Source organism: Camelus dromedarius, chromosome 32 (genome assembly GCF_036321535.1).
Source record: "Camelus dromedarius isolate mCamDro1 chromosome 32, mCamDro1.pat, whole genome shotgun sequence".
Taxonomy (NCBI): Eukaryota; Metazoa; Chordata; class Mammalia; order Artiodactyla; family Camelidae; genus Camelus; species Camelus dromedarius.
Window position 1 is genome coordinate 16,541,874 of NC_087467.1, and position 23,937 is coordinate 16,565,810.

The window sequence follows — 23,937 nt, forward strand, 5'->3', positions numbered from 1 at the left end:
TAATTTGCCCTCTCAGGTTAGTTTGAGGGTTAAATGAAATACTGCAGGTAAAGCGGCTAAGGCAGTGCATGGCACTCTCAGCAGCTGCTATTTTTGTATGAAAGACCCTAAGCCAGTCTAGAGGAGTCCGGGAAGGCCTCCAGGAGGAAGCGGCATTGACACTAACTCCTAAAAGGACAAAGTAGAATCATCTAAGGGAAAAGGAAAATTGGCTTTAAAGAGAAAATAGACCAGCTCCTCATTTTTGGCCCTAAATGTATCTTGTAGTCTTTCAGAAGGAAGTGTTTCTCGAGTCTCATTTTCTAAGTGAAATGTATAATGATTTTACCAGAAATATAATTCCTAAAATGACCAGAGAGAATTAGCTTTTGATGAGGGGAGCAATGTGAAAATGGAGCTCAAGGAAAGGAAATTTGGAAATAAAAATTAGTTTGTGCAAATTATTTTGGAATTTGGCTTTAAAAAAAGTATGTGTAAATGCTTTTTAGATTTTGAAGGGAGCCATGAAGGTATGTTTGGCAGATTTATAGCAAGAAGAGGGTAGAAAAGAAAGGTTCGGGACGGAGGGTGGCTCATGGTTAATTCTTTACAAGCCGTTCAAGCTCATGAGAGTTTAGAGCCAAAGACACATGAGACTCAGCTCGGGGAATCTATGATTTACTAAAATCATGGGAAGTGCTGAGCAGCCACAAAGCGAATCCATGGAAGGAAAATAAGGTGTCTTCCAGGGAAAAAGCAAACCCCAAACCCACCAGTGATGTATGCCAATGAGGACAAATGGGCCTTTACCAACCCGATTCCTTGCCGAACACAGATCCAACCCAAACCACGTCCACGGTTACCACCAGCAAGCAGGAGAGGGCAGCCAGAATTCATTCAGTAAACCTTCAGTCAGCCGCTTCCCTGGGCAAGACGCTCTGCTAAGTGTGGAAAATTTAAAGACATCACATACACACCCCCTCCTAGGCTCTTGCCCCCTGGACATGCGGTTTACTCACATGGCCTGATCCCACACCGGAGCACACACTGCTGGCTGCTTTGAGAGCGTGGTGGTCACGTTGTTAGTGCTCCCGTTTTGCAGATAAGGTGACCGAGGCTCTGAGTGGTTACGTCACTTGCTTGAGGGCCCACAGCTGATGGGAGTCAGAACCAGGACTCAGACTCAGGGCTGTCTGACCAGGGAAGGTTTACTTTTAGCCCTGTCTGAGTTGTCTGAGCAGCAGGACTCGCTGTGGGGCTTGGGAGGGCAGGTGCATTGCCCGCGGACAGCCGTGCTCGGTTTCTTTGCCAGGCCGGGGAATGACCGCTGGACATCGGGCGGCTGGTGATGGATTAGACTGTTTTCTCTCCGTTGTTCTCGAAGGTGGGTGAGGTCCTCGTCTGAGTCTTCATGGTGAGTACTCAGATTTTCTCTTTCCAAAATATGACACAGAAAATCATGGTGTTCATTGAAAGCGCTTTATTGGTCTTTATGTAAGCACTGAGTTTTTTCTAAATGTGCAGTTTTAATTCTATTGCTTTTATCCTTAGTCCTGAATGTAATTTTAGTTCTATGTTAGCTATAAAACTACAAGCTTACTACAGGGTAGTTATATAAATTTTATATATAATTAAATGCGCATTATTTCCAATTGAACTCATATCCTAAAAAATAATGAGAATATTTAAAAGAATCTGTGTGTGTGTTTATTTCCATGTGTGTGAGAGAAACTTTTTCATTTAAATGTTTTTGTGTGAATTTTTGAGCATAAAACAGTCCTTTCTGATCCATTGTTTCCTTATTCATATTTTTATTAACTAGTAAAAATGTATTGTTTCTCGAAATCACTCAAAACATTTTTAAACCACATAAACAGTATTTTATAATCTTACTGATAAAGTGGAGTTGCACTGGATCTTAAGAAAACATGCCAAGCAAGAACTATCTCAAGAATGTGTACATATTCTTAATCTTGTTTCCTCACTTCTTTTAAAGAATGGAGATTCCTTTAGTTGGCAACCTTTTATTGTTTCTGGACCTTGCATATAATGGCTTGATCTTTTTTGGGTTGTGTTTTGCTATGAACACACAGAGGCAGGTCTCAATCTTGTGTTTGCTGAGCACTTACGAATATAGATTTTTAGGTGGTACATTCAAAATGATTAAAGGACAGGAATTTGTGCAACCACTGTTTTGCTATTCTTTCAACATAGTTGCAGTTTTAAATACAACCATTTATTGACCAGGGCTTGCCTTCCAATATGGTCAGAAAGCAAATCCCTCATCTATAAACCTACCTTTCTTTGGCATGGAGTTGGCAGGAGAACATGAGTTTCACTGTGCAGCAAGCTGAGCTATGAGACATGCTATTCCCAGCACACTGTGGACCCCTAGCTGTAGGGAGCAATGAAAATTAAGGGCAGATCAAAAGGGATCGTGGCACAGCTGTGCAGGGTGAGAGGCTGAGTGTGGAGTCGTGTGAGCCTGGATTTGAGTGCCGGTTATGCTGCTGGTCAGCTGAGGGGCTTTGGGCAAGTTGCTTGCAGTCTCTCAATCTCACATTCCTCAAGTGTAAAATCTGGGCAATAATATGTTCCTTACAGGACTGTAATGAGGATTAAATGAGATGATATACGTAACGTGGGTAAAACACAGTGAGCTCTCAGTGAATGCCAGCTATTGCTGATGGCCGTCTTTCCGATGCTTCTGAAAGCCCCTCGTCTTTGCGATCAGCTGAACTCTTGTGCCCAGAATGTTGGCTAATTCAGTTACCTTCTCTGCACTGAACGCATCCATTCTTGTCTAACAGAGCGCACTCCCTAATCACTTGTCGTCCCTGATTGTTCACGGTTATCGATGGTATCGCTCTCCACCACAAGGTCTTCAGCTCTCAGATCAGGGAGTGGAGCCCCGTGATTATCCAGAATGACCAGGTCTCTTTTCACCCAGACATCGGTCTCACTACCACTTCCCTGATTCCTGAAGGCCCAGGGCCAACTAAGCCCTAAACTTAGTTTCTACTCTAGGTGAGAATTTTAAGAAGCTTCCCTGTGGGACAGGGGTTTGCTTCAGAATCAAGGTCTCTGTCCGGAGGCTCTGATTTCTTATCAGCTGTTGACCCTTCAAAGGGTGAGCCATAGTCCTGATTCTCTGGGGTTCTCTTGCTGACAGTCAGCTGACTCATCACAGGTACCAGCCGGGACACTGGAGAGGGTGTTGTCCTCAGACCGACTCGGACACCTTTCTGCGCTGGAGCCCAGACCTGCCTGGTTTATGACCCACTGCTTCCCCCGCAGTCAGCTCTCAATTGCTTCTCACCAATCTGCTTAGAGATGCACACCCAACTTCCTGCGTCCCCCTGGCCCCCTTGGGTGAGTTCCTTGACCTGATGTCAGACCCCTCTGCCACCTTCGTGACCCTGGTCCTGATATACATCCTACCTCGTTGCCAAAGTTAGAGCAGCCTTGGCAATATAAATCTCCACAGTCGGAGCCACCATCTCCCAAAGAATAAAAACCATGAAAAGTACCTGAATGCCAGACTAGAAATACTGATGCTGACTTTTTGTATTGAAAAAATTTTAACACCTCGCAAACTACTAGGTAAACAAAATAGATAAACAAGGTCCTACGGTATAGCATGAAGAACTACATTTAATACCTTGTAATAACTTGTAATGAAAAAGGATATGTATATATGCATGTTTGACTGAATCACTATGCTGAACACCAGAAACTAACACAACATTGTAAACCAACTATACTTCAGTTTTTAAAGATGTGATTTTACAAGTCAACAAACACAGTATGATTCCCTCTGTATGAAGTGTCTAAAGCAGTCACATGCATAGCAAGAGAAAGTGCCATGATGGTTGCCAAGGGCTGGGGGAGGGGGCAACGGGGAGTGTTGTTAATGGATATTGCGTTTGAGTTTTGCAAGATGAAGTAGTTCTAGAGATGAGTTGCATGAAAATATGAATACACTTGACCCTACTACGAATGTATACTTCAAAATAGTTGAGGTGGTAAAATGTTAAGTTATATGTATTTTGCTACAATTAAAATTTTTTTAATACCAAAAAATTTAAAAGTGAAAAAAAAAGTCAGTGCCTCCACTTTAGTTGGTTAAAGGAAAGAGATGAGGAGCGATAGTGTTTATTAAATATTTGGCTATGGTTCAACAGGACGAAATCTTGGTTACCAGAGCAAAGGTGTGTTGGAGCATAACTTCAAGTGATGTCATTATTTCATTCGTTGGTCTTAGATCAAGCTGAAGATAAGACAAAGACTGCTAGCCAGATCTCATAAAGGAGTAAGGTTCCTCAGATAACAGTCACTCATTGTCAAGGGTCACTTTTATTCAACACGCGAACATGTTTTTTTGACAGCATCTGCTGTGACAGACAGTGGTATAGATGCTGAGGGCAGCTACAGAGCACCTGGGGACTCGGCCGTCCTGTATGGAGTCAGGGAACACATTGTCTCAGCGTAGTTCACGCTGGAGGGAGCTGTGTAAGCTGTACCGAGTTGTGGAGGAGGGAGGCAGCCCGTCTCCCTGGGGAGTCCAGAAGTCTCTTCAGGGTGATTATATTCTAGGAGGAGTAAGTTCATTTTGTGCTCTGTCCGCACAAAAGAATCCTTCCTTTTTTGCCATCTGCCAGGATTGGAGAATCATTTAGACTCTAAATAATAACATCTCTAAATTCTAAATTTAGGGACATTCAACGCTGTCTTGACATTCTCTGAAAGCAAGCCATTAGTAATTTAAAAAAAAAAAAAGCCGAATTATCTCCGGTGAGATATGCTTACTGAGTACAGGTTGAAAACATTTGAACATTCTTGAAGGATAGTCAAGCTTCAGAACTTTGCCTTCATGGCTCTGAAAAGTGAAACAGTTATGTGAAAGTCAATCCCCCTGGAGTAAGATTTTGTTAATCCTGTTCGTTTTTCATCAGACTCCTCAGGGCTTTGAAAGGTAGCCCATGAGAATCAGAAAGTAGAACATCTTTCCCCTACTGACAGCATTAGAAGGAATCTGAGTGCCAACCACGCAAAGTTCATTACAAAACTAAAACAAACTCAGTATCAAACACTGAACAATGCTCAAAACAAGTAATGCAGAAAAAGAAAAGGTTCCTTGACAAACTCTCACTTTCAAAGAACAGCCTTTCTTTCCTTCCCTCTTTCTGTCTGTCTTTCATTCATTCATTCTTTCATTCTTCCCCTCCCCCCCATTTCTCTCTCTCTGTCTGGTGAACACTTATTTTTCTTGGTGTAGCTTTGATACTTAATGAACCAAATTGCAGTTCTCCGTGGCTCCCTCTTGAACCACGTTGTCAATCCAAAATAGGAGCACGTCCGTTATGGGACACATTTTAACCTGACAACTGCCTTTAATCAGCACTCTTACGAAAACTATTAAACATAATTCCCAGCCTCCCAACGTTCCTCAGCATCGGCTGATTACAGCCACGCCTTAGATGTTTATCAAGTTCTGCACTTTATAAAGCACTTTCTCTTATGGTCTCAGCTTAGGAATTAGACCAGGTGACTATTATTAACTTACACAAACAACGAGGCTCAAAGACCAATATTCTCCCAGGGGTCACCTGGGCTGTTGAATCAAGGCTGCCTTCAGTTTTTCATGTTAACTGAAAACACCAGTGACATCGAAATCATTTGTCATGACTCCTTTCCTGTTTGGAGGCAATATGAAAAAATTCGAGTGTAGAAGGTCAGGTTGATGTAACCTGACGTATTGACCTGTATGTTCTCCTAGGAAAGGTGTTTGTTCAGTGGTTTGGCTGGTGCCGTCTAAAGAGAGCTGGGATTTATGAGAAAAAGAGAAGCTGGTTAGTGCTTCACTCATGAGCATGTTCACTCATTCATTCATTCAGCCAGTCAGTCAGTTATGAAGTATTTATTGCACACTTAGATATTCCAGGCACTATGCTAGACATGCACTAGACAAAAATGATTTAAGACAGACTCACATCTGGGTCAAAACTCAGTCTGGCAGCATGAGGCATTAGTGTACATGTCAGCCTCCCACCCAGAGAACGAGTTCCTTACAGGGAAAAATGAGGCTGATCCTTCCTCTGCCCATGGGGCGCCTCCCTCAGTGACTTGCGCCTGGGAGTCCGCAGAAAACATTTACTAAGAGACACATTCGACCTCCAGTGAACGATGGGAAGCACCGTGCTTTCCAACAATGAAGAAAGAGCCAGGGTTACATGAAGGCCAGGGAACTCAGTCTCTTCCCTGCACTAGAAGTGCCTGAATTTGAGATTTATGGAGAATTGCATAAGAGCATCATATCTTTCATGTTGGTGTGTTTTTTACGTTTAACATTATGTTTTAGGTCTCTTCCACTCAGGGAGCTAGTTACTAGTTACCCAGTTCCTTGTTACTTTTAAGACTTAAAATTAAACCTAATTAATAAAACCTTAATAAATATTAAATAATTATTAGATATTAACCAGATATGGTTAATAATAGAATGATCTATTCTTTTTCCCAACAGCTAGGGTATTCCCAATGACTTTCTTTTATCCATAAAGATTGTCCAAAAGTTAATTCTTAGGAGAAAATTTTATCATGGGCCAACTGAAATTTAAATGACTCTCTGGTTTTTTAATTCACCTTATAGAAGAGTATTGTGAACAATCTTGTGTTCTGCAGCAATCTTATAAGACATTTTTATTCTCATTTATAGTAAAACAACCTGTCTCTCAAGCTTTCTGAAAGTAATTTTGAAAAGTTGCTGTAAATAACCTGGTTACAAAATTAATTAGCACCCAAGCACGAAGAAAACTAGAATCATAGAATCTGAGAGCTTGGAAAAGTTTAGAAATAAGGTTAAAGGCCCTCTTGTAGGTTTCTGTCTGTAGTGATGTTCTGAGCACAGATGAGAAACAAGATTGCCTAGAACAGAGTGCCTACAGTCTAGCTTAGAGAAGAAATGATACGTGAAAGTTAATGGGGTGAGGGAAGGGCAGTGGCTGGGCTAGCTACAGGGTTTTGGGGGCCCGATGCAAGATAAAATGGGAGACATTTCAAAAATGACTAAGAATTTCACAACAGTGACAGCAGAGCATAAAGTCAAGCGCAGCCTGCGTGCCCCTGAAGCCAGTCGGCCTGGGGTAGTGGTCACCAGTGCCCTGTCCCACCAAATACAGGTGTTGCGGCTTTAGCTTTCTGCATGTCACCTGTCTGCATGTCAAGAAGCGCACCGTCTACGTTTTCCAGTACTCACAGGTATTTCAGGCTTTGAGCCCATCAGGGACCGTATCCACACCTGGCAAATGTCAGGATACGAGCGGTGCAAAGTGGTGTGAAGGTAGGTTCGTGCAGGGCTGTACTCCACGTTGAAGAGAAGTCGCCTATTACGGTTCCTTTCCCCATGTGGTTTGCTGTGTTCATTTGCATAGCAACAGTCTCAAAGAATCCTAAGGCAATGGGAACAAAGCAGAACTCTTTTTTGGTCACATCCCTCCCAGATCCTGCATAGCTTAGCAATTCCATGCCCTGCCTTAGAAGTCCCACCCAGCCCACCCACCCTCACAAACCTTGCCTTTCCAGTGCTCTCTCTGAAATGTTTAGGCTAAAACCTGGTCCCCTTAAAATGTCCTCAGCAGAGGGCTGGCGCATACCTGTGAATGGATTTGGAGGGAAGGCTTTAGGAAGATACCTGGGTTGAGGAGCACTTGCTGCAGAAGAATGAGCACATGTGTGGCAGTCGGGCCATGAGACAAACTAAGCACCGAAGGCACTGACCCTGGACCTCCACTGGGCTTTGGTCACTTGATCAGTGAAAATGGACACACCCTCTGCTTTGGGCAGACAAAACCTGACACCATAATGGCAAGCTGTTGGGATGGGTGTGAGGGGGAGGCAAAAGGGCACTGAATTGGAACCCGGGGGTCCCACCTTCTCGATTTGACTCAGCCTCTTTCCAGCTGTGTGAGTTTGGGTAAATTGCATAGTCTCTCTGGGCCTCAATGACCTTGCCTCTTTCATGAGGATGTTGGAGTATCTCAACTCTCCAGTCTCTTCTGGTGAAAGAAAAGAAGTTCTACACACGTTTTGTTGCTAAGGTGATGAGGGAAGACGGGGCCAAGAAAGAGGAAAGAGTCTGTCTGAGGGACAAAGAGTTTGTTCGTTGACATAAACAATGAAATACCCAGGGAGGGTGAATCATGTCCAGGAAACCAGAGAAGACAAGAGAAAAGACTAATATTTAGGGATTGAGATAATTAGCTACAGAGCATGTCAGGGTGGTGGGCCAGGGAGCTGAAGTATGTTCAAGGGCAAGTTCTTGGCTTGGTTCAATGTAAGAGGCGGGAAAAGGGCTGGATGGGATACAGACTTTAATTTCAGACTTCCAAGAGGTCATTATAAACAACTGGAGAGAAGGTTGTTTTAAATCGTGTTTAATGTGAGTATTCACTCGCTGGCAGTGATCAGCATTTCCTATAAATACCACTTACACCGTCCAGAATGAAGCTGTAACGTGTAACGTGAAAGGCGAAGAGGTAGAGAAACAACAGTGAGGGAGACTTGGAGCCTGAGCCCTTGGCATGAAAAATGGGGGAAATTGAGTTCCCCTCCTTGTCTTCTTTTTGGAACCAATGGTGAGCAATTGCCTTGTGAGTGGCTGTGCTCTTATTCATATACATTTTTGCTTTGCCTTTGGGTATTTAATGTGCTCTCTAGAGAATTGTTCAAAGCATTTAAAACAGTGTTTGGCAATTTCTCCTTCTAATTAATACCAAGTGGTTTCATTCAGACTGAAGTTTCAAATGAAACATTTGTAGCTTATGATGCTACATAAACTGCAAAACTCCATGTAGAATCATGCTTCAGGGCCAGAATGATCTAGGTTCAGATCCCTGCCCCACCACTTACGAGCTGTGTGACCTTTGGAAAATGACTTAACCTTACCAGGACAAAGGGGAATGGATGCTGGGAAGACAGCGGCAATGTCCAGACTATCAAAGGCGAGGAGCTGGCTCGTGAGGATGTATATTCCATTTTGTCTGAGGATGGTGTTGCTTTCACGTTTCCCTGTGTGGTTTGCCCACTGATGTAATTTTGTTTGGGTTCTGATCTACTGAAGCTGAAACAGGGAGAAACATCTATGGACCCTAGCAATAGCCTTGGTGCCAAGATGTTAGGGGTCCTTGACTCCAAACTGGATTTGGCTGTGTTTATGTAGTGAAAGTGTGAAGCCACGTGTCCCCAGGAATCTACATTCCTGGATGATACCCACAAAGACAGGCATCTCCTAACTGGAGAGGAGAGGTCATGGTGATGGGCTCGCTCCTCCTGTCCCTCTGGACGATGTTCCTGTGACTTTTCACCATGATGGGAGGGGGAGCTGAGTGCAGATTTTCAAATGTAGATTTAGAAAACAGGATTGCTTCATAGCCATTGCACCGTCAAAATGCACTTCTTAGAGTCAAACTTGGAACGTGGCCCTCGCCATGCATGACTCCACGAAACCAATATAAAGTGTCCTGGGGTTCTTTACATCAGACAGCCTTCTCTCCTCAACCTCAGAGGAGCCATAAAACTAGAACCTTTTGTCCTAGGAGTAGAAATATGCTTTCACTCCCCCACTCAAAATCTGCTGTGGACCCCACACCCCAGGGCAGCTGCATTCTGGCTCCTGCAGTCCTTATCAGACACACCCGCCACTCGGGGTGGCCTGGATGTGCCTGAGTGACACTCTCGGCCTGTCTACCCTGACTGCCCAAAGCACTTCTTCAGCCTGGAATGCCCTCCTTCAGGATGCCTTCCAGTCCCACCTCACACGTTCCCTGGTCCCCAGGACTGTCCCTTATGCCCCAGCCTGAAATGTTCTGTCCTCCGCTCTTTGCTTGTCTGTCTCGTGGCCAGCGCTGAATGCACGAACCGAAGGCTGGTCTGTGCCTATAATATCTTTTATCAGGGAAAAAACAAAAAAAAACCCTGGAGAAATTATCTCCACATGGGTAATAACAGTTCTGAAATGTACTGTTTTGGTGAATCGGTGTAGTATTTAATCCATAGACGTGTGTCCATCGCAGAAAGCAATTAAGATCTCAACTTATTTTATTTTACATCAACATCGTTTTCTTTTTTACTTTCAAAAGACTTACATTCTCATTTGAAGCCCCAAATGTCAGTTTTTGGGGCATGGTGTTATTTTATGGGTAAAAACTGAAGCGCTGGTATTCATTAAATATTAATCAATCTTGATTAATTAGAAAACAATTCTCCTTGCCTTCCCTTTGTATATGCCCCCTTCTTTCTTTTCTATTTGAACTGGTGTATAGGCGTGGTGGTCCTGCCAAATGAGTAAGTGGAAATGAGAAAATTCTTTTTTTTTTTTTTTTAGCCAGAAGCGTGTCAGCATTGATCTGGGGGAAAAGGTGCTGACTTGTATCCTGGCAGATACTATCACAAGAAAAGCACCAAGGGGGTTTGAGGGAAATCCAGCGCAAGTCCAGGATTGTCTGGCAGCTTAAATAAGTGTGCTTGCACTAGACTATCGAAAAGTGTCTGTCTTTTCAAATGAACCATGAGCCGGCCTAGATGCGTGACTGTAGACTAATTCCAAGCCTGTTCTGTTTCTAAATGTTGGTTGAACACATGTACGTAGTGGCACACACAGGAGGAGTCTCATTCTGTGCCCTTTTCTGCACGGGCCACAGCTAATGAGTTCCGTAAGAAGGTGGTGTGAACGGCCTGTCACTGTTTTGTTGTGTACATAGACAGCCAACATCCTATGTGTAGGTCTCAGCAGGAGCTTTTCTGCTTATGGCAATTCATCAAGAGCTTCTAGCAAATTTTGAATGTATATCAGCACCAACAAGAGGCAAATTCACTGAGCAAATTCCTCCTGTTCGTCCAGACGCAGGTGCCCCAGGAACTCAGCCTTCTGCTCTATGTGCTTATGAGAATATTAAGGAAATGGGTGAACTCTAAGCAAGCTGTTTTAGGCTGAGGGCCTGAGACATCAAGGGGTCCATGGGACCTGCGTGACTAATGGGACTGGTGGTAGTGATGCCTGGGAGGGGAGGGGAGCGTGCAGGGGAGGGAGGCCTGGGACTCGTCCCCACCCTCCCATGGCAGGTAGTGACAACTTTCAGGGTGTAGAGGGAAGGACAGGCCAACCGAAAAATCAGACTCGGGCATCACCCAGCCCCTGCTCCCTCCTCTGCCATCTTGAGAAGCAGTCCTGTGGTGCAGGAGAAGAAAAAAATGAAGATTTCTGCCTGTATTAAAATTCTGTTTTAAAAACAACAAAAAAAATGATGATTTTCTAATATTCAACACAAACTGCCACAGGAATCCCTGTTCCAACCGTTTGTGAGGTTTGCACATGCTCTGTGTACTGAGAATTTTTGTGTTCGTTCTCAGTATATGCCAGGGTTTTAAAGATGTCTTTGTTGAGAGTGATTTTGTAAACATGAGATCTTCATGAGTTGGAAAATGACCAAGAAAATCTCAAAAATTTAAATGTTAGAGTTACCATGTAATGCAGTATTTTCACCTCTGCATATGTAACCAAAAGGTGTGAAAGCAAGGACTCAAACCCTTGTTCATAGCAGTGTTATTCACAATAGCCAAACAGTGGAAACAACCCAAATACCCATAGGCAGGTGGATGGATAAACAAAATGCGATATATATACACACAGTGGAATATTACTCAGCCTTAAAAGGAAGGAAATTCTGACACCTGCTACAACACAGATGAACCTTGAAGGTATTATGCTAAGTGAAATAAGCCAGTTACAAGAGGACAAATACCGTATGATTCCATTTATACAAGGTACTAAGAATAATCAAATTCATACCGACAGCAAGTGGAATAGTTGCTAGGGGCTGGAGGGAGGGGGAAATGGGGAGCTGTTGTTTAATGAGTATAGATTTTTCAGGTTTACAAGATGAAATGTTCCAGAGATGGAAGGTGGTGATGGTTGCGCAACAATGTGACTATCATCCCTGAGCTGTATACTTTAAAATGATCACAATGGTAATTTTTAGGCTATGTATGTTTTACCACAATTAAAAATATAAATAGATAAATAATTTAAAATAAACACTCTTAGTCTGTCACTTCATGATAAGGGTGATATATTCACAATGAATGAGAAAGTAAATATCATCTAAATGCAATTTGTGCTGTGCGAAAAGCATTGTGAAACTGGGTGTCTGGAAATATTTCCATGATTATAGACTTCTGTTGCCAAAAATAGTATATGTCATCTATAAAACTCTGATGTCTGCACTTTTTCAAGACTTGGAAAGAGAATTTGTAGCCTCTTTTTAAGACTTTCAGTGGGTTTCTGAGTCCATTTTTGAATGCACATACGGAAATGGAACACTTTAATTTGCAGGGACCAACTGATTAACATCAGGAAATAGGTTTACTATTTTGAACAAAAAGCTTTGTTTAATGGGTGAATCTAATTGAAAATTAGGTATCATGGTTTAGAAAATTCAGTTAGTGATGCAGTTCTTCTATTTTGGGTCTTGCTATTTTTCTTCTGTGCTACCTATTAAAAACCAATGATCATGCATGTAAATGTGAGTTAGTGCACACATCTCTGTGTGTGTTCTCTAGTTCTGTCTGCTGAATGAGCCTAGAAGTAATGACACCCCAACAGCAATGAGCACACAATGGTTTCTAAATCCCATTCTCCAATAAAAGGCACCAGAACTCCTAGGAGGTGTGACTAATTCCAGGGCTGGACAGGGAAAATACAAGATGAACCTGGAGCATCATATAGTACCAGTAAGTAAGGAATCGCCCCCCGAAAAAACAAAAGTGTGTGTGTTGGCACATTAAAAGGATAGAGGAACCAGCCTAAAAGAACTCCCAATGGCCAAAGCTGGAAAAATTGAAGCAAACAAAATAGCATAGTATTGGATTATAATTCAATCTAAAAAATAAAAATCCATAAATCAATGCTGATATAAATAAATGTCAAATAAATAAATAAATGGGATAAGAAGAGGCAAATCCTGCTCACAGAAGAATCCCAAAGTACGTAGATACAAGCCATCTACCTACGAGGTGGAGCTTAATTTCCAACGTCACTTCCCCTGCCATGAGGGTAGGCTAGACATGGTGACTTGTCTCCAAAGAATACGGTAGGGAAAAGGAAAAATAGTAACTCTATGGCAGAGAAATATGGCAAACACCGTCTTAACCAAGTGATGGCTAACATCCCCTGTGATGTCATCTGGCTATCCTGGCCCCCTGACACAACGCAATAAGAAGTGCACTTTACCTCTGCAGGATTCATTCCAAAAAACCATCACCCCGGGCTGATCATGAGAAACACCTCAGATGAACACAGACTGAGAGGCATTCAGCAGGGCACTCGCTCAGTAGTTCTTGAGACTGTCAAGGTCATGAAAAACCAGGAAAGTCTGAGAAGCTGTCACAGACCAGAGGAGACTGGGACACACGGCAGCTAAATGTAACACAGGACCCTGCATCGGATCCTGGAGCAGAAAGGACATCAGTGGAAAAACTCGTAAAGTCCAAATAAGTCTGGGTAACAATCATGCCCAGTGTCAGTGTCTAAGTTTTGATGAATAAGCCACAGTGCTGTAAGATGTTAACAATGAGAGGAACTGGGTGAAAGGTATACACAACTCTGTACTACGTAATTTTTTACAAATCTAAAATTATTCCAAAATAAAAAGTTAATTTTTAGAAAAAGAATCAAAATATATTGAACTAAGGACTAAACTTGAGTGTCACTACATCACAAAAAATCAACCAAGATTTTCATAAATACTGAAGCTTTGACCATCGCATCTCCCTAAAAATTAACATTATTAATTGTAGTTAGAGAAAAGTTTGTTTTTGCTTAAGTAATAAACTAAAGGAATTATTTTTAAACAGCATTTATTTTATTTCTTACCCTTTCATAATGTCTTTTTTTTATGTTCTATAATGTCCTTGATACATTAACACTATTGTGCATTTTATAATGTATAGATAAGTCAACATGCCTATGTTTAGAGAGTACACTCAAATATTTTCACAGGAATATGAGGCTTAAAAAAAGTGTGTCTATCAGTGGTTTGAGTGTATAACCAAACATCACAACAGAAATCAGACCAGAACATCTGGGTTCAGGTTCCAGCTCCACTGCCTACAAGCTGAGGGACTGTGTGCAGATGACTTCGCTTCTCTGGGCCTTGTTTTTCTCATCCATGAAATGGGGATAATAAGAGCAGCTATGTCTCAGGGTGGTTACGTTGGCCCAGTGAGATCATGAATGTGAAAGGCTTTATGAGCAGTAAGTGCTTGATAAAAGGTGAGCAGGGAATTAGACCGAAAGAAGGTGGGCACCCATGGTACTAACGCTGAGAGCTACAATCAAAGCTCAGAAAAGGCACAAAGTGGAGAATTTATTACAAACGGAGGTAACCCAGCTGACTTTCAAATATGGCCCCTTGGTCTTTCCCTGGGCACCCCGGGTGGCTGGATCCCCAGCTGTATCCGGTACCCATTCTGGTCAGTTGGGGCTTTTTGGGCAGCTGAGGTTATGAGGTCACAGAAGCCTGGAGGCAGGGCCTCATATTTTATCTTTTGGTTGAAAACCTTGCTCTAATCAGTTCATTCGGGGGTGCTGGAGACTGGGGGATGAATGTCTACACTAACCAAATTTGAGAAAATTGATTTATGAACCGGTAACGCATCTATCCATTACAATAGCTGATGTGTTTGCCACAGAGAGTGTCATACTTGGCCCACAGGCCAGGGCCCGCTTCCCTTGTCAGTTTGCCCAGTGAATGGGGGATTCGAACGCAGAGTGGGTGAGATCTTCGTCAGGCTGGATCCAAGTCTGCTCTGCGGCCGGAGCGACTTGCCTCACAAATCAGAATTCCTTGGTGTGCTAGACGGAAGCTTCCGTTTCCAGATTCCCTGATGACCATCTCTTTCCGTTGCCATGACAACACTCCTCCATACCATCTAATTTTCACTGTGGGTGACAATTTTGGGGACAAAACGTGACAGAGATGGTGCCTGCTTCTTCTGATGGCTACAGAGGCGTGTTAATCTCATCAGCAACGTCTCTAAACCCCTCCGCAGGGCCCTTTCATTCTGAGAGGCCTTCAGATCTTCTGGACCTGTCTGGGTGAATTTCAATAGCTTCACTCTTGGAAGCGATTGCTGTTGTAATTGTTGTCATTTAAACAAACAAAAAAACAAAAAAACAAAAAACAGCTTAGAGGGTGGCATTTCCCTCACTGGGGCATCGTCACATCCTCCTGACCTCTCCTTCCAGATGTGTCCCGTCTTAAATCTCGGGGCCTTTCTTGAGGCTGTTTGTACTTCCTCTGCGATGAGTAAGACCTGACGCTCGTGTGCACGCGGGCGTTCAGGCACTTCTGTTTCCCGTCTCACGGCTCTGCAGAGATTTGAGCCTGGAACCTACTGCAGAGATTTCCTGCCCAGTGACTTCCTGTGTCAACAAAAGCAGCCCGTCAAGATCCAAACAAAAAAATACAAACGTCTCATGAGGCCCAGTTACACTATGCGTTCCTCCTCGAGGAAGACTGTACATCTTACTCAAAAAGAAGCGTGGTGCCCCAATCTATGATTATTAAGATTCTCATCACAGAAAGTTCTGAACAAAGTTTGGTGTCATTAAAAAAAAAAAAAGTTGGTGCCGCACGGGACACAACCACCTCTTTCATCTAAGTGTTTTGAAAAGAAACGCTACAGAAGTTGTGGATTCCACTGTCAGAAGGAGACTCCTTTGATAGAGGAATGTTTTTAATTATTGAAATACCTTCACAGCCAGAGCTCACCGTGGGTTGGTTTCTAAAAGTATTACGAGAGCCTCGCTGCAGGTAACCGTGTAGCTTGGTCGGAGGCGTTGATTGAACAGCCCGGCATGAGGGAGCGGGTCCGCGTGGGAGTGTGCGTCCTGTGCGGAGAGACGTGCCGCGCTGAGCGTTCGCGGCCCTTTGTCTGCTGGGCTTTCTTCTCTCTCCCTCCGGCCTAACTCCGACTGTTACAAGATCCTAGCCTTCCGCCGACTTCCAGGGCTCAGGTGGGAGGAGCGTCATCCAGCCACAAACCTCTTTCTCTCTCAAAGAATAGCTTCAGACAAAGGAGTGTTTTCCAATCCAAAGGCAATTAGGGTAGCCTTGAGACTCCATGAAAATAGAATTCACGTGTTCCTCCATCCCTCGGGAAAACATTTTCACAGAGAGAGAGGTCATCACCATCCTGGGAATCTTTTTTGACGTCTCTCATTAAAATAAGCACTGAAAGGCTTTAAATGAGGTCAGTGTTGCACAGGCCAAATCTACCAGGCATTCCCTTTAGCTGAGACATCCAGATAAGAACATACACAATTATTCTCTCTCTCTTTTTCTCCTTTCTGTCCTTCCTGTTTCTTTCCAAAATTATTTAGCAGCTACTATGCACAGGCCTTATGCTAGATACTTGGGATGCAGAAATGAGTAAGAAGTGGTCCCTCCCTTAAAATTACAGTCCAACAATGAGGTCACTCATTCATTCACCCAACTACATTCCTACATTCACTCACCTATCACCTACTGAGAGTCTACTACCTGTGCCCTGCGTGGAAGTGACCATAAAATGCTTAGTTGTCTCAGAACATGAGTGGATGCTTGAGGCCACCTGAGTCAAAAACAAAGAGATGATGGATGGTCAGGATCTCAGTTTCTCTACCTGCCTGTTAGATGTAAATAATGATAATAAATAAATATAAGCTTTTAAAAATAATCCACTATCTAGATTTTTTAAATTTAAATATAGTTGATTTAAATTGAAGTGTTAGTTTTAGATTTTTGACATTAAAAAAAACTATGATTAAGATGAAATGTAATGAATTACCTATAAGGTAATAGGAGGCTTTAGCTGAACGAAAACTTAGTAAAATGTTTTATGCCGAAGATAAAAAACTGGAGAAAAGATAGTCTCTGTGCAGTATGTTTAGAAATCTTTCCATTATTGTGCAACTTTCTTGCCTAAAAGATACGTTTCAGCTCTTAGAACTCTTTTATCTGCCTACTTAGACTTGGGAAAAGATTACTTTTTTAACTCTTCCAAATGAAGAATGTCAGTGGTTTTTGAAGCATTTGTCAAATATAGATAAAGCAACATCCTCAGATCAACGAAGATGGAAATTTTCTAACCACATATTAAGAAAAACATTGCATAATTTGTGCCTGGAACTTGAAAAAAACAGATACCGTCATTTGTAAGTGCACCCAACGATGCACATTTTTCATTTTTGTATTTATATATATTTTGTGAGGGATCTTTTCCAGCTAAGTCATTAAAATCAAATATAGAAAAAAACTGAACTTAGAAACTAGACTTTCAAGTAGATGTATCATAAGCCATTAAACCAAAATTTTTAAATATGATGAAGTGTATTGACTAGCTCAATATAGTGACAGCAAAGATTGCTTAACATTAATGAAAGCTTAAAATATCTAATATTAGTAATCATTGCTAATTATTAAACATTAAAATATTCTAAAGGGAATGGAGAAATGTTATAGCCTTAAATGCTTATAGCAGGAAAGAATAAAGGCTGAAAATGTGTGAACTAAGCATGCTGCTTAAGAAGTTAAAAAGAATAGTAAGAAAAAAAAAGAAAATAGAGGGAAGAAAATAGTAAAGATAGTAGAAATTAATATAAGAAAATATTATATACTGGAGTGGGTCAACAAAGCCAAAACTTGGTTATTTGAAAAGACTAATAAAATTGCCAAATCTTTGGCAAGACTGGACAAGAAAAAAAGACAAGGCATTCATAAATAATGTTAGGAACCTAAAAGGAGACATGACAATAGTTGCAGAAGAGATTTAAAATACTATGTAATAATATTATGTACAACTTTATGCCAACAAATTTCAAAATCATAAGGGAAATTACTAACTACACAAATTACTAGAAAAATTTAAATGATCAAAGTTGGCTCAAGAAAAATCAGAAAATCATAATGGTTCTATGTACATTAAAGAAATTGAATCATAAAAGAAATCATTAAAGAAACTGAATTCATAAAAGAAAGTTAAGTAATTCAAAATCTTACTTCAAAGAAAATACTAGACACATTGTTTTACTGTCTAGTTCTACCAAACATTCAAAGATTAAAAATTCCAATTCTCATAATATTTTCAGACTATAGAAAAATGCAGACTAATCCCAAATTCATATCATGACGCTAGTCTAACTTTAATACCCAAACTTGATCAGGACAACAGGAGAAAAAAAAGTATTGGCTAATATCACTCAGGAACATAGATACAAAAATCCTAAACAAAATATTAGCAAACTATACCTAGTAATGTATGAAAAATATAATATATTATGACCAAGTCAGATTTATTCTAGGAATGTAAGTTGGGGTCAATATGAAAAAGTCAGGTGATATAACAAAAGAGGAAAATGTATCTTCTTAGAACATGCAGGAAAAATTCAATAAAATCCAGTAACTATTCAGAATTATAAAACAAACACCTAACCAACTAGAAATAGAAGAGAATGTCTTTAATCTGATTATAGTATACACACGCATGCACACGCGCACAGAAAACATAATCAATCATGAAACATTAAAAGCACACCTTTTAATCATGAAAAAGATAAGGATTCTCATGCAACACTTGAAGGTCCTAGCCAACAGATTTGATTTTTTTTTCATTAAAAGGATTGGAAAAGGGAAAATAAAATGGCTATTCAGAGATGATATAATTGTACATAGAGAACCCAAAGTTTCCTCTGTACAGCACAGGGAACTATATTCAATATCTTATAGTAACCTATAATGAAAAAGAATATGAAAATAAATATATGTATATATATGTATGACTGAAATATTATGCCATACACCAGAAACTGACACATTGTAACTGACTATACTTCATTTAAAAAAAAACTGGATATGCTAGAAGTTTAAAAAAAAAGATCCAAAGAAATTTATAAATTATTAGAAGTAAAATGAGATTAGTAAGATTCCCAAAATACTAAATTAATATACCAAGGCAACTGGATTTCTTTTCATCCACAAAATTAAAAAAATACCATTAAAAACAAAACCATTAGTAACAAAAAAATATAAAATATCTAGGAACAAGTCCAACAAAAGATGTGCAAGACTTATATGTAGAAAATCATAAAACTTTAAAAAAATATTAAATAACACTTTCTTAAAGATAAAGAGGTAGATGTTTAAAGATTTAAACACTCAATATTTAGGACATAAATCCCCCTCCCAAATGATTTATGGAGTCAATGCAAATCCAACCAAAATCCAAAGAGGATTCATCATGGAACTCAACACAATGATAACTAAAATTTATGAAGTCCAAACAGTCAAGAGTATAGCCAAGATGTTCATGAAAAATAAAAGGAAGGGAGGGAGGGATTGGCCCTACCAGAGCTCAAGACTTATTGTAAAGCTGCAGTAATTTAAACAGTGACATACAGGTGTAGCAGCAGACAAACTTAGTACACACGGGAGACTGGTGCAACCACTTAATCTATGATGCTGGAACTGTTATCCAAATGGAGCAAAAGGAAAATGGACCCCACTTTACCCCATTCAAGATAGGTTAAGAAGCTTAAATGTGAAAGATAAAACGCTGAAACTTTTAGTGGAAAATATACCAAATTAAAGTAGGAACAGATTTCTCAAACAACACATTAAACAGCACTGACCATAAAGGAAAATCTTGGAAAATTCAACTCTAGTATAAGTTAAAATTTTGATAGTCAAAAGATACCGCAGAGTAAACAAGCCTGACATTTTTGGGAGAAGACTTTTAGAAACATATACCGTGTATTGTTTCTATTAGCTATGGTATAGCAAACTACTCCAAAACTTGCTGGCTGGAGACAATTATTTCATTGCCCGTGATTCTGCAGGTCAGGAATTCAGGCTGAGCTCAGATGGCCAGTTCTTCTGCTTCCAGAGGCAGCAGCTGAGGTCACACGTGCCTCCAGCTGGGAGCTTGGCTGGGGCTAGAGCTTCCAAGACAGCTTCACACATGTGTTCAGCATATGAGCTGAGGTGGTTGGAAAGGCCAGGGGGGGCCTGGGCCTCCCTTTCCCCTAAGCGGTCTTTCACCCTGAAGAACCTCTCTCTCTCTTTCCGTGTGGCCTCTCTCTCCAGCAAGAGAGCTGGAACTTTTAGGAGTCAGCGGGCTTCCAACAGGGTGAAGTGGAAGCTGTAAGGTCTATAGGACTGGGCCCTGAGGTCACACAGCATCACTGCCGCCCTTGTCTGTTGATCAAAGTAAGACCCAGAGTCAGCACAGACCCACAAGGAGGAGATTGAGATCCCAGCTCCTGATGAAGGAGGCTGTGCCTACAGGGATGGGAGCAACGGCTGGTGGCTGTCTTTGCAGACATTCTATGCTATGCACCAATGAAGCTTTAGTATCCAAAATATGTAAAGAACTCCTATGAATCATCAAGAAAAAGACAAAAAAATTAAAAAAAGGTGAAAACACAGACATTCATAAAAGAGAAAACATGAGTGACCCACAAACATTTGAAAAGATGCTTTCTCTCATTAACAGAGGAAAAACATTAAACTTACAAAAAGGACAAAACTTCAAAAGTCAAGCAAGGCCACTTGCAGCAGCATGGATGAAACTAGAGATTATCACACTAAGTGAAGTAAGTCAGACAGAGAAAGACAAATATGTGATATCACTTATATGTGCAATCTAAAAATATGATAGACATGAACTTATTTACAAAACAGAAACAGTCTCACAGACACAGAAAACCAATTTATGGTTGCCAAAGGGGAAGGAAGCAGGGAAGGATAAATTAGGTGTTTGGGATTAGCAGATACAAACTACTATATATAAAGTAGATAAGCAACAAAGTCCTATTGTACAGCACAGGGAACTTTATTCAAAATCTTGTACTAACCTATAATGGGAAAGAATCTGAAAAAGAATATATACATGTGTAACTGAATCACTTTGCTGTACACCTGAAACTAACACAACACTGTAAATCAACTATACTTCAATTTAAAAAAAAGTCAGACAAGACCAAGTATTGATGGGAACTATTTTATAGAGATAGCAGGAATGTAAAATGATACACTGCTTTAGAAAGCAATTTTTGCATCACCTAATAAAGATGAATATGTGTACATAAGCAATTCCACTCTTGGGGGAAATTCTTGAACATATGCCCTGAAGACCAGTACAAGAACATTCTTAGGAGCATTTTTTGGGGTGGGAAATCACTAGGAACAACCCAAATATCAATCAACAATAGGATGGATAAATAAATTGTAGTAGATTCGTATCATGAAATGCTATTATGCAGGGAGACGAATGAGCTACAGCTAGACATGTCTCAACACGAATCAAAATCGAAAACATAATGTTGAAGTGGAAAAAGTCAGAGAAGAACATTTCAGTGTGATTCTGTTTACATGAAAAGTTCACAAATAGGCAAAATGAAACAATATATTGTTTAGAGGTCTAAATTTATATATGGTGAATACACACAAACTCACAGAGCTATGATTAGCCCAAATTTCAGGACAGATGGTAACTGGAGGAGACAGGGAGAAGAAACCAGCAAGGTATTTCAAAAACACTGGTAATGTTCTTTCTCTGTCTTTCTGGAGCTCAATCGTGGCCACATGGGTGTTTGTAATACTGTTCTAATGTTTTTAATTCTAATATTATATGTGACATAGACATGTTGCAAAAATAATGCTTTTTTAAGTGGCAAATGGCCTTACAATAAATTGCTAACTGAGAACAAACACTGATGATAACGAACATAAAAAGAATACGTTATTAAATATGGCCAGGTAGTCAGGTTGGGGGCATCAGACTGTCATGGGAATCAAATCTTTCTTAGTTCATACTGAACTATTTATAGATGAAATATCTGGGATTAGTTTCAAAATAACCTCCAGATGGGGGTGAGGATGAAACAGTATCACCACGAGTCATCGTTGAAGCTGGGTGATGTGCACCTGGGAGTTCATTTATACTGTGCTCCCCTCTATTGTGTGTGCCTGACGGGGAGGATGAAAGGGAGGAAGAAGGGGGTGGAGAAATCTCACAGAAGAGAACTGAAACTGAGAGAGTGTTTACTGATTTTCTGAGCCTTGAGCCTTCCTTGCTATAAAGAATAAAACATAGAAGAGATTAAAAAGGAAGGAGTGGTGGGGAGGGTACAGCTCAGTGGAAGTGTGCGTGCTTAGCATGCGTGAGGTCCTAGGTTCAATTCCCAGTACCTCCTCTGAAAATAAATAAATAAACCTAATTACCTTCTCCCCACCCAACCCAAAAAAAAAAAAAAAAAAAAAGAAAAGGAAGAGGGACTTGCCAGTTCTTTATACCTGAGGAAGAGGCTATCTCCTGTCCTGCATGGTCTTGCAGTGAACCTGGGCCTTTGGGCTGGGTAGAAAATATGCCTAAAGGAATGAAATGCTGTGGTCAACCTGGGGTCTGCACCAGCCATCAGCCGCCTGCCTTGGGCGGTCGACAACAGGAAACCCATACCTCCCCTAGACCATCCCATTCCACAACTCCGACCCTCATTCCAGGGCTTTCGTGGCTCATGCCTGCCACCCTAGTGCCTCCACGGGGCTCTGACCATCCCCAGCCCCCACCCCTCACACCCACACCCCCAACGCCCTGTGCTCCAGCAGGTAGACCACCTGTTCACTTCCCTGCTTCTACCCCTTTGTGGGTGTGATTCCCTCCTTCTAAAAGTCTTCTGCTTCTGGGCAACTCGCAGCCACCCTGACAGGTTGGGCTCGACTGGGGCCTCTGCCCGCTCCCTGGCTGCGGGCAGAGGGCTACAAGTATTTACAACAATCCTGGCTCCTTCCACCCTGCTGAACTGCCCCTCACTGAGTCTTCCACAATTGTGGAAGGCACCTTCTTTGTATTTCTATGGCCATCGTTATACGTAGAGAAATCATCTCCAAAAAGCACACATTTGCCATTGAAAAGATTGTGGAAGGTATCAGGGGAAGGTCGGTGTGTGCACCAGGGGATGTTGGAACTTAATCCTAGTTTTGCTCTTCTTGGTTTTCTGGAATTGCCCACTGCTGTGACTTACATGGAGTCAGCCTAGAGAAGCTTCTGCTGAAATAAAGGCCCATGGTGGATGCCTTCCTCACCCTTGGTCCCTGCTTCACATTAAACGGCCTCTCTCGCCAATACCTGCCTTCTGCACAGCCAAGCCAAACCCCAGGAGAGCCAGGTATGGGGGAGATGCCAGAGCAGGTACTGGTTTTTAGAAAGTTACAATACTAATGCCCTTCTTAGAAGAAAAGAGATATCTGGCTTATTAACTATTAAACCACTCAAAAAAAAAAAAGAGGCAAGCTATATTACATCACGAAATCTATGCTAAGACAAAGCAGGACGCTCTTGAACTGGAGTTAGTTCCCCTGCTCCGCTTTAGAAGCCCCACGTTTATTAATCCTGGGAGAACAGTGCTGGCTGTAGCCAGACTTGGCAATTTTAAACATCTGTCATTTCTACAGTATCTGTTTTTATTTAGTGACGTTATGTATTTTTATCCAGCCCTGTTCTATTTCGCACATGACATTTTAGTGCATGTTCAATGTTTTGGATCGTATCTATGGTACAGAGGGCAGTCACTTTAATTTATGGGCAATCCCAATTGTCGCTTCCCCTAAACAGCAATGGAATTTTTCAATATCCTCAGAATAAATCCCTCCTCTGGAGCAGTAAACATAATATGACAGTGTGTCAACCACGGATTTGTTTCAAGATTATTTACTTACAATTCAACAACACTGCCGGCCCACAGACTGCCGCGTCAGCAAAAGCTGCATTGTTTGAAGTAGCTCAGGGAAACAGCCAGGGTTTCAGAATCCAAAGAATGCAGTTTTCCTAAATACCTCAGGATTACAAGATGCTATAGAACTAATA

The 23,937-nt window shown here is 41.3% G+C and overlaps 1 protein-coding gene across 1 annotated transcript in view; it reads left to right on the top strand.

Moving 5' to 3' along the window:
• CLUL1 (clusterin like 1) overlaps positions 1 to 23,937 on the top strand; it is an 88,560-nt gene that overhangs the window by 13,029 nt on the left and 51,594 nt on the right. Inside the window, exon 2 of the mRNA XM_031439103.2 lies at positions 1,292 to 1,393. The gene's annotated coding sequence lies outside the window, so the exon portion shown is untranslated. The remainder of the gene's footprint in view (positions 1 to 1,291; positions 1,394 to 23,937) is intronic.